This window comes from Dermacentor albipictus, chromosome 3 (assembly GCF_038994185.2).
Source record: "Dermacentor albipictus isolate Rhodes 1998 colony chromosome 3, USDA_Dalb.pri_finalv2, whole genome shotgun sequence".
Classification (NCBI taxonomy): domain Eukaryota; kingdom Metazoa; phylum Arthropoda; class Arachnida; order Ixodida; family Ixodidae; genus Dermacentor; species Dermacentor albipictus.
Window position 1 is genome coordinate 168,566,142 of NC_091823.1, and position 11,397 is coordinate 168,577,538.

General features: G+C 43.3%; 1 long non-coding RNA gene across 1 annotated transcript; it reads right to left on the reverse strand.

Annotated features, from left to right (window-relative positions):
- Nucleotides 1-1,620: 1,620 nt before the first annotated feature.
- On the reverse strand, nucleotides 1,621-3,171 carry LOC135919154 (uncharacterized). The gene is made up of 2 exons (XR_011512530.1): nucleotides 2,974-3,171; nucleotides 1,621-1,955 (listed from the first exon to the last, which is right to left on the reverse strand). It is a non-coding gene; the product is annotated as an uncharacterized lncRNA (long non-coding RNA).
- Between the last annotated feature and the right edge of the window lie 8,226 nt (nucleotides 3,172-11,397).

Consider the following 11,397-nt stretch of genomic DNA (forward strand, 5'->3'; position numbering starts at 1 on the left):
TGTTAGATAAGCTTGTTTACGAATGTCTATAGAAAAATTATGGAACTTGCGTTTTATGTACCCTAATGATCTTTTTACACTTATTCTTGTCGGCTTTTGGTGCTAGAGCCTTTCTGAAAGGTTAGGACCATAAACGTATCGCCAACTGCATCTTTCATTGGTTTTTGTTGTTAGAACTGCTGTGGTAGTGAAAACGCCTCAACAGCTCAACAATAAATATATGCCCCTGCAGTTTTACAATATATAACGGCGTCTTCCGAACACAAGGCCTCTAAAAAAGTACAAAATACTTGTATAATATTTATTTAGTATATTTTGACTGTGCGCACTTTTAACGAATACTTTAGTATTCCTCTGCCAAGGACATTTGTGCAACTGTACCGAAAAATTATGACGCCGAGATTACGTGAAGGCCTATTAAAACATTGTAATAAGACATACGTATCAACTGTCAGCTGTCGCAGCTGTTCAAAAACTGATTATGCGTTTCATTTACAATGAGCGACATTGAATATCTGTCTCCTTGACTTGTAACCCACTGTAGTTGCTCAGTGGCTATGGTGTTGGGCTGCTGAGCACGGAGGTCGCGGGATCGAATCCCGGCGACGACAGCCGCGTTTGGTGGGGGTGAAAACACCCGTGAACTTAGATTTTAGGTGCCCGTTAAAGAACCCCAGGTAGTCAAAATTTCCGGAGTACTCCACTACGGCGTGCCTCATATTCACAAAGTGGTTTTGGCACGTAAAACCCCATAATTTATTTTTTTTCCTTGACTTGTAAAAGATATTTCTCTCTTATGTACGCGTGTATTCTCAAGACGCTGCTTCTAGTTCATTCTTTCCAGGCAACTGAATTTTCATATGTAGTCAACTAGCAAGCAGTCATATCTAATCATCATAACGCTGGTGAGACTCGCGACAGGATAAAACATTATTCAAGCTCATATACATTTTACACTCGTTGTTTACGAAAACAGTGCAAACCAAGTGGTTGAACATTTCCTAATATCATCAGCATAATAAATACTACATTTTCTTTTTTTCGGCTTCCTTTCCTGCCATCCTGTCATTCAGCGTCATACCTCTGTGCTGAAAGCACAGTTTGGTGTTCGCCTAGTTATATTGTTCTTATTTATCATTGATTTTTTCATGTCTTGGATTACGCTCAGAAACTTCTACATATTATGTCACTCAACGTCAATTCGGCCAGTATTCGTGCGCAGGGTTAATGTGACAAAGCCTGCTGAGCTGAGATCAGTTTTTCGCAACTTGGCCGAGGTGGACTTGCAGGTATAACACCGCAACCGAGCGGTGTTGCGACGTTGCCTAACTGCCCAGCACGGCTGTGGGGCTCCGACTGCCCTACTCATCCGCTGGTATGCAAAGCGTTCTAAATGCTGCGTTACTGACCACCAAGCCATTTTTTTTTTCTGCAACCTGCTTTCGGGATTAATTCCACCGTGACTGCGCTGTCGCTGTCCGCTGTGACAGGTCGGTGTGAGGCAGCTGCCAATCAGGAGGTGAACGTATGCCTCATTGAGAGGATCTATGGTAATTTTATTCCAGCTGATGAGCGCAACCACGGCTCACTTGATGAAGAACTCGAAGAAAAAAAACTCACTTGGCTAAAATAAATTATTTATTGCTCTCTTCTTTGTCTTGAATAATCTAACTGCGCCTCCGCTGTTCTGGGCGTTTCTGTGTCCTCAATCGTGCGACTGCAATATTGGCTCAGCCGTAGAATCCGCGTCCGTAGCCTCCAAACCCACGGCCGTATCCACCGAAGCCGCGGCCGTATCCTCCGAAGCCGCGGCCGTAGCCACCGTAGCCGCCATAGCTCCTTCCGAAGCCGCGGCCGTAGCCGAACTGGGCGGCGGCCAGACTGCAGACGACAGCCAGCACCAGGAGGGCGAGAAGGAAGGATTTGCTGCTCACGGCGATCATGACTGGAGTCGACTGCAACATGAATGCGACACACATCAGGCATCACTTCAAACTTCCGAAACTGTAGCCCATCACGCCTAAAAGCGTTTTCTGTGAACGTGGGGGTGTGTTAGCGCCAGTACTGACGAAGGCACGTTAATAAAGAGGCTTATAAGGATTCGTCACATCTTCGTCATTCATACTTTGATTATTTTTACCTTTGCATGTACCTTAAGTATTCCTTTTGGGGCAGCTTTGTATAGTTGTCTATTTAACTGGCAGCAAGTATAGAGCAACAACGAAGTTTTACGATGTGTAGAATCCATTCTTCGGATATATTGAGGTAGTCTGCATCGTACGTACTATTTTTACTATATTTTGAGGTCTAAGTTTGGGAAAGTATCAGTTTTCTTTGTCTTTTTATAATGGCTCAATAATTGAACGTTGATGCACACATGCAGAATTCAGACGTTTACAGACAAAGGTAAGTTATGATGCATGTATGTAGTCGCTAAATAAAATTTTTAAATCAGACACAAGCAGATAAAAAGTTGAGTGGCACAACCTCGATAGGTTTCCTGGAAGGTCAAGCTTCTTTTTACATAAGTGTTCAGTGAAATCATGTTTTGAAATAATTGAGTCGTTATCTTATTCTGCATTTTCTAAGCACTAATTTTGTTATTTTGCATGTAGACACAAATGACCACAGGGGTCACCTAGCATATAAGATATGCTAGCGATAAATACAAGAACCAGTAGTCTGCTTCTCGGCCCCGCCAGCCACACTGCCATAACAAGCGCAGCGAAATGAAATTTGCATTAGGAAATTGATTTCCGTGTGAACACAAAGTTTGTTTCGGTCGCAGCGTAGGGTGTTGCTGCATGCGAAAGGGTCACGTGTCAGCGCTAACTACTTCCATCTGTCAACTAACTTTCACAACCGCCGAGTCAAGAATGGAGGAAGCTCCACACAAAACAAATACGAAGCAGTAAAAGGCAATCAAGTCACCAGTTCCCCAAGGAGAAGCAGCTGGCATTATAGAGCACTCACCGGTGGCTTCTGTGCACACTTGCAGAAAAGATGATTCTGTGTTGCCTGACGACCAACGGGCCCGTTTATATAGCACGCTACCTGTCCACGTGCCAACGCGTCCTTCGCGTTGACGCTTTCTTACTGAGACGCTGCGATCGGCCGGGAAAGCCCCTTTCCCTCGGCGACCCCAGGCACGTGAGATGATGGTCGACGAGCGCCAAGGCGACTCTCGCATAGAGGCAGAAGGGGCGTTCCCCACTTTGCGAAATGCGGCATCCATAGTGGCCATCACTATACGTCAGTTGTTACCTCACATTCCTGAAATACTGGTTCTACGAATGTCCACCGACTATTAGTGAGCCAGAAAAGAAGTGAAAGGGTTTTTTTTTTCGCACAAGCAATTTCTCCACTTCGCAGACACTTTCTTGGAGATTCGGGCTTCGTTCGCCGTTTCCGACTGCAAAAACAAACAATGCTCATCGTATGCGCCGTTCCCCCAGCTAGCCTTCACGAAGAAGTTTGTTGCTGGGGGCAATATAGACCCTACATTCCGTACTCGTGTCCGCATTAAATACAAGGTTGACGGTTTGAGAACTTCAAACCCTCAAGGCAAGCAATTCAGAAATTTCAAACCCTGCCCATTGCGATCATTTCCCGCACGCGAAATACGCAAGAAGAAGAAAGGATTTTATCAAATAACTAAATATTCTAGAGGCCGGTCTCCTACTAGCGATGTTTTGTTGACGTCTTTGCTTAGTTTGCGGTTTTCGCTGCTATAATGCAATTCAATATAGTGCATCTTTATTGTACCGACACATTTTCGGATTTGGCGAAGCAGATTTTAGGCTATAATCTTGTCTTTTCAAAAACAGGCAAAGTGGATTTCGTCGCCTTCAAGTCTGTCCTTACAAAGAGTGCAGGCGTTACGTGTATTACAGGTGGCGCTGACGCAACACTGGTGCCGCTGGATAGTATTAACTTTTCTCTGCCGCGAATCTGCGCCATGCGTTAGTGTTCGTGCGAGAGCTACATGCTTCTCCCTTAACTATATAGCCGGTTCAGTACCCCCTGCTCGCGTAGCAGTTCGTAGGAATAAAACAAACCCTCCTGGCAGGAAAAACTGGCCCACATTAACGACGAATACGCAATTTCAAGGCAATAACAAACAGGTATTGCGTACAAACATTTCTGTGAATCTGACCCATGCCCCCGATGATAATAATAAACAGAGAGGTGCCGTCGTCTGACTTGAGTAAAGTGTGTTGTCCAAGCAGCTCTCACATTTGCATGAGGATCAGTGAGCCTAGGGAGCAAGCGAAGACAATTGAGATTAAACAGTTAAAAATGTGCAGGAAGCCTGCGGTTTCGGGTTCGGTCCAAAGGAGGTTTCTAACTCTTGTTGCAGCATTTTGTTGGCGTGCCCGAATTCTCCTAGAGCTTCGCCGCTTCATCGCGGCAACTTTATAAGTTGATAGGCCCATCAGTACCTGTTACATGCAAGTGTCAGCGCTTAAGTGAGATGAACGGCACGAACATCTGAAAGGATTTATCCGCACATAGTTAACTACTACTCAACGAACAGAAACGTATGCTACTGGGATGGGATCAATTAACGTAGTGTAACTTTAAATTTAGTACAAAATTGTTTGGTTCCTTTTTGTACGTTACGTTTCTCTTAGTCGATTCATGAATGTGGCATTACTACATATTTATATCGGTTGCTATGTGTTCGTTGGTTAGTTTTGTGGGGCTCTGCTTTTGATGTTTTCTCAAACGTACCTCGACTTTCCCAATAAAGCTCTCCTTTCAGTGTTTATTCGAGCCTTGGCCGCAGATGTAGGCCCCGCATACTGTGATTTCCTGATTATTCAAGGTTTCGCTAGTGCCAGTTAGCTTTCTGCAAGCTGGCTGCTCACATTGAAGTCACTTTAATAAATCTGGAAACAGGAGAACGTGCGCAGGAAATACATTCACCTCATCATAGCTGTAAATAATACCAAGGGCAACACTAGACTTTAGTCAACCAAGCAAACAAGTGGGCTTCAGGAAGCGATTCTCTACAATGGAACACATCCATGTCATTATTCACGTTATCCAGAAATCCGCATAGTACCATAAACCTCTCTATATGGCTTCCATAGATTACGAAAGCGCTTTTGATTCAGTAGAGATACCAGCAGTCGTAGAGGCACTGCGTAATCAGGAAGTACAGACCACCTACGTAAATACCTTGGAAAATACCTACAGATAATTCACAGCCACCTTAATTCTACAGACGAAAAGTAGGAAGATACCTATCAAGAAAGAAGCCAGACAAGGAGACACAATCTCTCCAATGCAATTCACTGCGTGCTTGGAAGAAATATTCAACCTATTCAACTGGGAAGATTTAGGAGTAAGGATCGACGGCGAATACATCAGCAACCTGCGGTTTGCCGATGACATTGTTCTATTCAGCAACACTGCAGACGAGTTGCAACAAATGATTGAGGACCTTAAGAGAGAGAGTGTAAGAGTGGCGCTGAAGATTAATATGCAGAAGACAAAGATAATGATAAATAACCGGGCAAGGGAACAAGAGTTCAAGATCGCTAGTCAGCCTCTAGAGTCTTTGAAGGTGTACGTTTACCCAGGTCAACTAATCACAGGAAACCCTGACTATGGGAAAGAAATTCACAGAAGAATAAAAATGGATCGGATCGCATACGGCATACATTGTGAGCTCCTGACTGGGAGCTTACCATTATCATTGAAAAGGAAAGTATACAATCAGTGCATTTTACGGGTGCTGACATATAGCGCAGAGATTTGGAGACTGACAAAGAAGCTTGAGAACAAGTTAAGGACCGTGCAAAGAGTGATGGAACGAAGAATGCTAAGTATAACTTTAACAGACAGAAAGAGAGCAGTTTGGATAAGAGAGCAAACGGGTATAGATGATATTCTAACAGGCATTAAGAGAAAAAAATGGCGCTGGGCAGGTCATGTAATGCGCAGATTAGATAACCGTTGGACCATTAGGGTGACAGAATGGGTACCAAGAGAAGGGAAGTGCCGTAGAGGATGGCAGAAGTCTAGATGGTGCGCTGAAATTAGGAAATTTGTGGGTGCTAGTTGAAATCGGTTGGCGCAGGACAGGGGTAATTGAAGATCGGAGGGAGAGGCCTTCGGCCTCCAGTGGACATCATATAGACCCATGATGATGATGATGATGATGATGCGAGCGGTCTCCTTTGTGTTAGGTTTGATTCAAAAAGGCATGAAATTTTTACCTTAACACCAACACTATTTCTGTCAGTTGCCTTTATATATAAACCGTGCTGGCAGTACAATTCAATCTAAGTACGTAAAGCCACTATTTAACTTATCATTTTCGCAGTCGTAAGTTTCGCCACGTTTCAAAGCAGGTAAATGGGACACCTCTTAATTGGGCTTCATATAAAATTGAATCTTTCACATCTTAAGCCTAACTGAAATGAGAAAACGTAAAATAAAGCTTTTGGTTTAATTAGAAAGGTGGTGCGCACAGGCGAGAATTCTAAGTATATTTGATATACTGGTCTCTAGATTCGTAAGGACAATGCTAGCTTTTAGAACGTAAGCCATTCGCAGCTCCCAATTATGCTTGGTAATAAACGGCCGGTCTGCGCGTGGATACATTGCGGATAAAAAAATTTTTTGCAGCTAACTATATCATGGGCAGGAGCATGTGTGTAATTAATTGCGCACTACTTACAGAAACGTTTTTGGGGTCTTAGTTATTGATCACTTGCATCTCCAGAGAATGGCACTAACTTAATAAACACTGTAGAAAGGTAGTGTTCACAACGTTTGCTCATAACATCAGTAAACTTAGGGCAAACAACGTATACATGCTCCAAGATTTCAGCAATTAAAACGACGGTCATTGTTTGTTGGCTACTTATGACATTGTCTACACACGACCACACACACACGTGGATATATATATATATATATATATATATATATATATATATATATATATATATATATATATATATATATATATATATATATATATACTTTAGGTATAGTAGATATAGGGGCCAATAAGAAAATTTCAACTGCATTGCTCTTGTGTTCCTTTTTTTTCCTTACGAGGCTTTTATGTAAAAGACTACTTGGCCTCTTCAAGCCACTTCACACCTGAGGTCTTTCTGTCTATCTCAGGGATTACCTCAATGAAAACGAACTTTTCGCACCAAGTTAGCCGAGCGCAGCAGTCGAACGTGCTGTCGTTGTTGTGCCGGGTAGTCGCACAGCACCTTCATGCGGCCGTGGTTGTGCCGTCGTCTTGACGTTGTCATCAGACATGTGCTCCATGTGCCACACAGAATTACTCGCATTACGTGAACTCTTCACATTATCTTGTAACACTTTGCCAATTATTATTATTATTATTAGTAGTAGTATTATTATTATTATTATAATAATAATAATAACACAGTCGGCGGCAATTCTTTGCCACAAACTGACGTTTGTCTTTGCCCAGGAAATACGAAGGATCATGCGTCGTCCAGCCCGGTCCACGCAGCCATCTTCCGCCAGAACCCAAGTGCGATAATCGTGGTATCAAGCCTGCGCAGCAAGATTGCCTCCCCCCTCCGACAAGCCAGGACACCAGAGGGCCGCTAATCGTCTCACCGTCACCTATAAAAGCACGGACTGTTCCACAGCCTTCTGCAGTCGGCGGCAATTCTTTGCCACAAACTGACGTTTGTCTTTGCCCAGGAAATACGAAGGATCATGCGTCGTCCAGCCCGGTCCACGCAGCCATCTTCCGCCAGAACCCAAGTGCGATAATCGTGGTATCAAGCCTGCGCAGCAAGATTGCCTCCCCCCTCCGACAAGCCAGGACACCAGAGGGCCGCTAATCGTCTCACCGTCACCTATAAAAGCACGGACTGTTCCACAGCCTTCTGCAGTCGGCGGCAATTCTTTGCCACAAACTGACGTTTGTCTTTGCCCAGGTGAGCTAAGGCTCCTAATTGAATTGTTTAGTTTCTGCGTGCCGCCGACTGCTCTAGAGGGTCTGATATTTTGTGCATTAGGGTACGCCTGTGACATCGCCTGTGACAGCGGCACGCCTGTGACAGCGCCGTGCCAATGTCGTCTTTGCAGATTGCTCTGATCCTCTTCCTGATGATGGCCGTTTCATGTGTTGCAAAGAGTGTAAAAAAAACTTTCATTTGCGCTCATCTTGTTCAGGAATCGCAGAATCGACGTTCATTTCGATGGGTGCGTCCAAACGTGACACATGGAAATGTCGCCATTGTCGACAGGGAAAAAACCGACCCTCGGCTGCAGATGCATCTGTTACAGAGGAACTTGATGCTCTGCGAAGCCAAATAGGAGCTATAAATCAAAAACTGGACAGTCTCTCTTCCCTTAGACCTGATATCAATTCATTGTTATCACTTCCTGCTAAAATCGATCAGCTTTTGGTGCTGACTTCGACTGTCGACACTCTACAGTCTTCCGTGAATCAGATTCAAAACTCAGTTTCATTCAGGTCAACAAAGTACGACGATTTTCTGGTTAGACTAGAAGCAAATGAAAAAGAAAGCAAGCAAGCCAATTCGGAGGTTTCAGCACTCAAGCTCAAAGTGCAGGAGCAGGAGACCGAGATCCAGTCTTTGAAAACTGAAATGAACAAACAAGAGCAGTACAGTCGCCGTTCAAACCTCGAAATCCATGGCCTTTCTGCTGCACCTAATGAGGACTTGCGCGCTGTTGCGGCGAATCTCGCAAAAAAATTGACCATCAAAGACTTCGACAGCTCCGACATTCTTGCCATCCATCGCTTACCGAGCAAAAAAAAAGATAATAGTCCAGTCGCTCTGATTAAATTTGCTTCGGTATCTGTAAAGGAAACGTGGATGGCTTGTCGCCATAAACTGCAGAACTTATGCGAAACTGATACTGACCACAAACTTTATTTTAATGAGAACCTTACAGCAGCAAACCGGGAACTGTTCTGGCTTGCCAGGAAAAAGGGAAAGGAAAAGAAATATAAGTATGTTTGGACAAAGGACGGAAACGTGTTTGCTAAGAAGGAGGAGGGTGCCTCTTTAATCCGTGTGAACGACGTGAATGATCTGTTGCGCCTAACGTAATTGGTTCAAATCGGTCTATCTTTCACTACGGCAATCTTTTTCAAAACAACCTCATGGCTCTGTGCGAGAGTTTGGTTGACTTTGAAGCACTTGTTCGTCAGTTTTCCTTTCCATCAACAGTTACCACAGTTCACGTTAATATCCGCAGCTTGCGAAAGCATTGGGACACATTTTGTACTTACGTTGATAGCATTTTACATAAAGTGGTCGTTTTTGTTCTTACTGAAATAAATATATGCTCGTCCGAGACTAACCTGTTCACTCTTCCAGGATTCGTTTCCTTTTGGTTCACTCGAGACACTCAAAGAGGCGGAGGGATAGCAATTTTCGTACAGGATACTTGGATTGTGGAACAGGTAGCGGCAAATTTTTCTAGTGCGGAATCTTTGGCACTGAATATTTCAAACCAACTTAGTCATATTTCACTCTTGGCAATATATAGACCACCCTCAAGTAACCTGCCCTTGTTTCTCAATGAGCTGGAGGCTCATTTACAAAGAACGACGTTAGTTCCCAACATATGCCTAGTAGGCGATTTCAATATAGATATTCTTAATCCCATCGCAACCCCGGTATGCGATTACTTAGATATCATTGCAAAATATGGCCTTGAAAGCATTATTGATCTTCCAACTAGGGAAGAATTGCTTCTTAATAATTTAGTAAAGTCTTGTATCGATCACTTCAACATCCGCACGGAGTCTGCTTCAGTTCATGGTGTGGTGTTACAACAGAAAGTTGCCGACCATTACTTCATAGCTTGTCAGTTACGCTTTCCTTCTCGGTCGTTACCATGTTCTAGCCCCAACACTTGCCACGCTATTACCGATACGGCTACTTTTGATAAACTGGTCGCCTTGTTCGATTGGCCAGGCCTGGTTGAAAATACCGACAGGCTCGAGCTATATAATGAATTTTCACGTTCGATGGACATTATATATAAGTCCAGTGAAAGGATAATTTACGTTCGCCAACGCCACCCGAACCAGCCCTGGTTGAACAGAATGATATTATCCGCTATCAAAGAAAAAGACCTGCTTTGGCAACGGTGCAGACGTTTGCCTAGTAATTGCATATTGCGTGCACAATTTAAAACTTCTCGAAATAAAGTAAATGCCCTTATTCGTGCAGCCAAGCGTTCGTACAACAGAAACCGCTTTTATGAATCTCGTAGAAATCCTAAGAAAACATGGTCTCTGATAAACGAGGTGAGAGGACTACCTTCAAATTCGGCTAAAGATATTCATAATCATTTTGATTCAGATTTATCAACAGTCGTTAACAATTTTAACCAATTTTTCTCTCAGTTTTCTGGGCTATCTAAGCAATCATGCTACACTGGCAGCACTGCTACTCATGTAATTGAATCCGCTTTCCTACCCACTTTGACAGAAGAAGAGCTTTACTCGTTATTGGGCAGCTTTGGCAGGCATCAATCACCAGGTATCGATAAAATTCGCATGTTTGATCTATACAGGAACTTCGGCTTTCTGAAAAATGTCTTGTTAGAAATCCTAAATGGCATAATTACAAGCGGAAGTATTCCGACGCGGTTAAAAACGGCCGTAGTTCGACCACTTCTAAAAGGTGGTGATGCTAAGTGTGTGCATAATTATCGCCCCATTTCTATCCTGCCTAGTATAGCAAAACTTCTAGAAAAACATGTCTTCTTAGTAATGAACAGCTTTATCAACAAAGCGGGGGGGTTTCCCGACTGTCAATACGGTTTTATTGAAAAAAGGGGCACTCAGGCTTTACTAGAAGAATTGAGTGACCATTTATTTTCTTCACTTGAAAAAAATCTTGTTTGTTGCGCACTTTTTTTAGATGTGGCAAAAGCCTTTGACACGGTATGCCATTCGATTATGCTGGAGAAACTCTACAATTCAGGTTTTCGAGGACCTTTCTTCCGATTGCTACGCAATTTTCTTACAGATCGCTCCCAGATTGTTTCCATTTCAGGCATTTCCAGTTCCCGTGTTTTTCTGAAGGCCGGTGTGCCGCAAGGTTCCATACTGTCTCCCTTACTTTTTAATATATACGTTAAGGACATGAGCAACGTGCTATCTATCTGCAAGTTATTTCAATATGCAGACGATACTGCAATTTTAGCCACACATGTGAATTTTCCAGACGCATTCTCAATTCTTCAAAACGACGTCGGGAAATTAATGGATTATTTTGGTGCAAATGTAATTGACATCAATCATTCTAAATCAAAGTTGGTTTGCTTCCATAGCCCTCTGAAACGTGTTTCACTTTCCTCTTCACTTCATCTGCACAGCTCTCGATGTATTAATTGTTC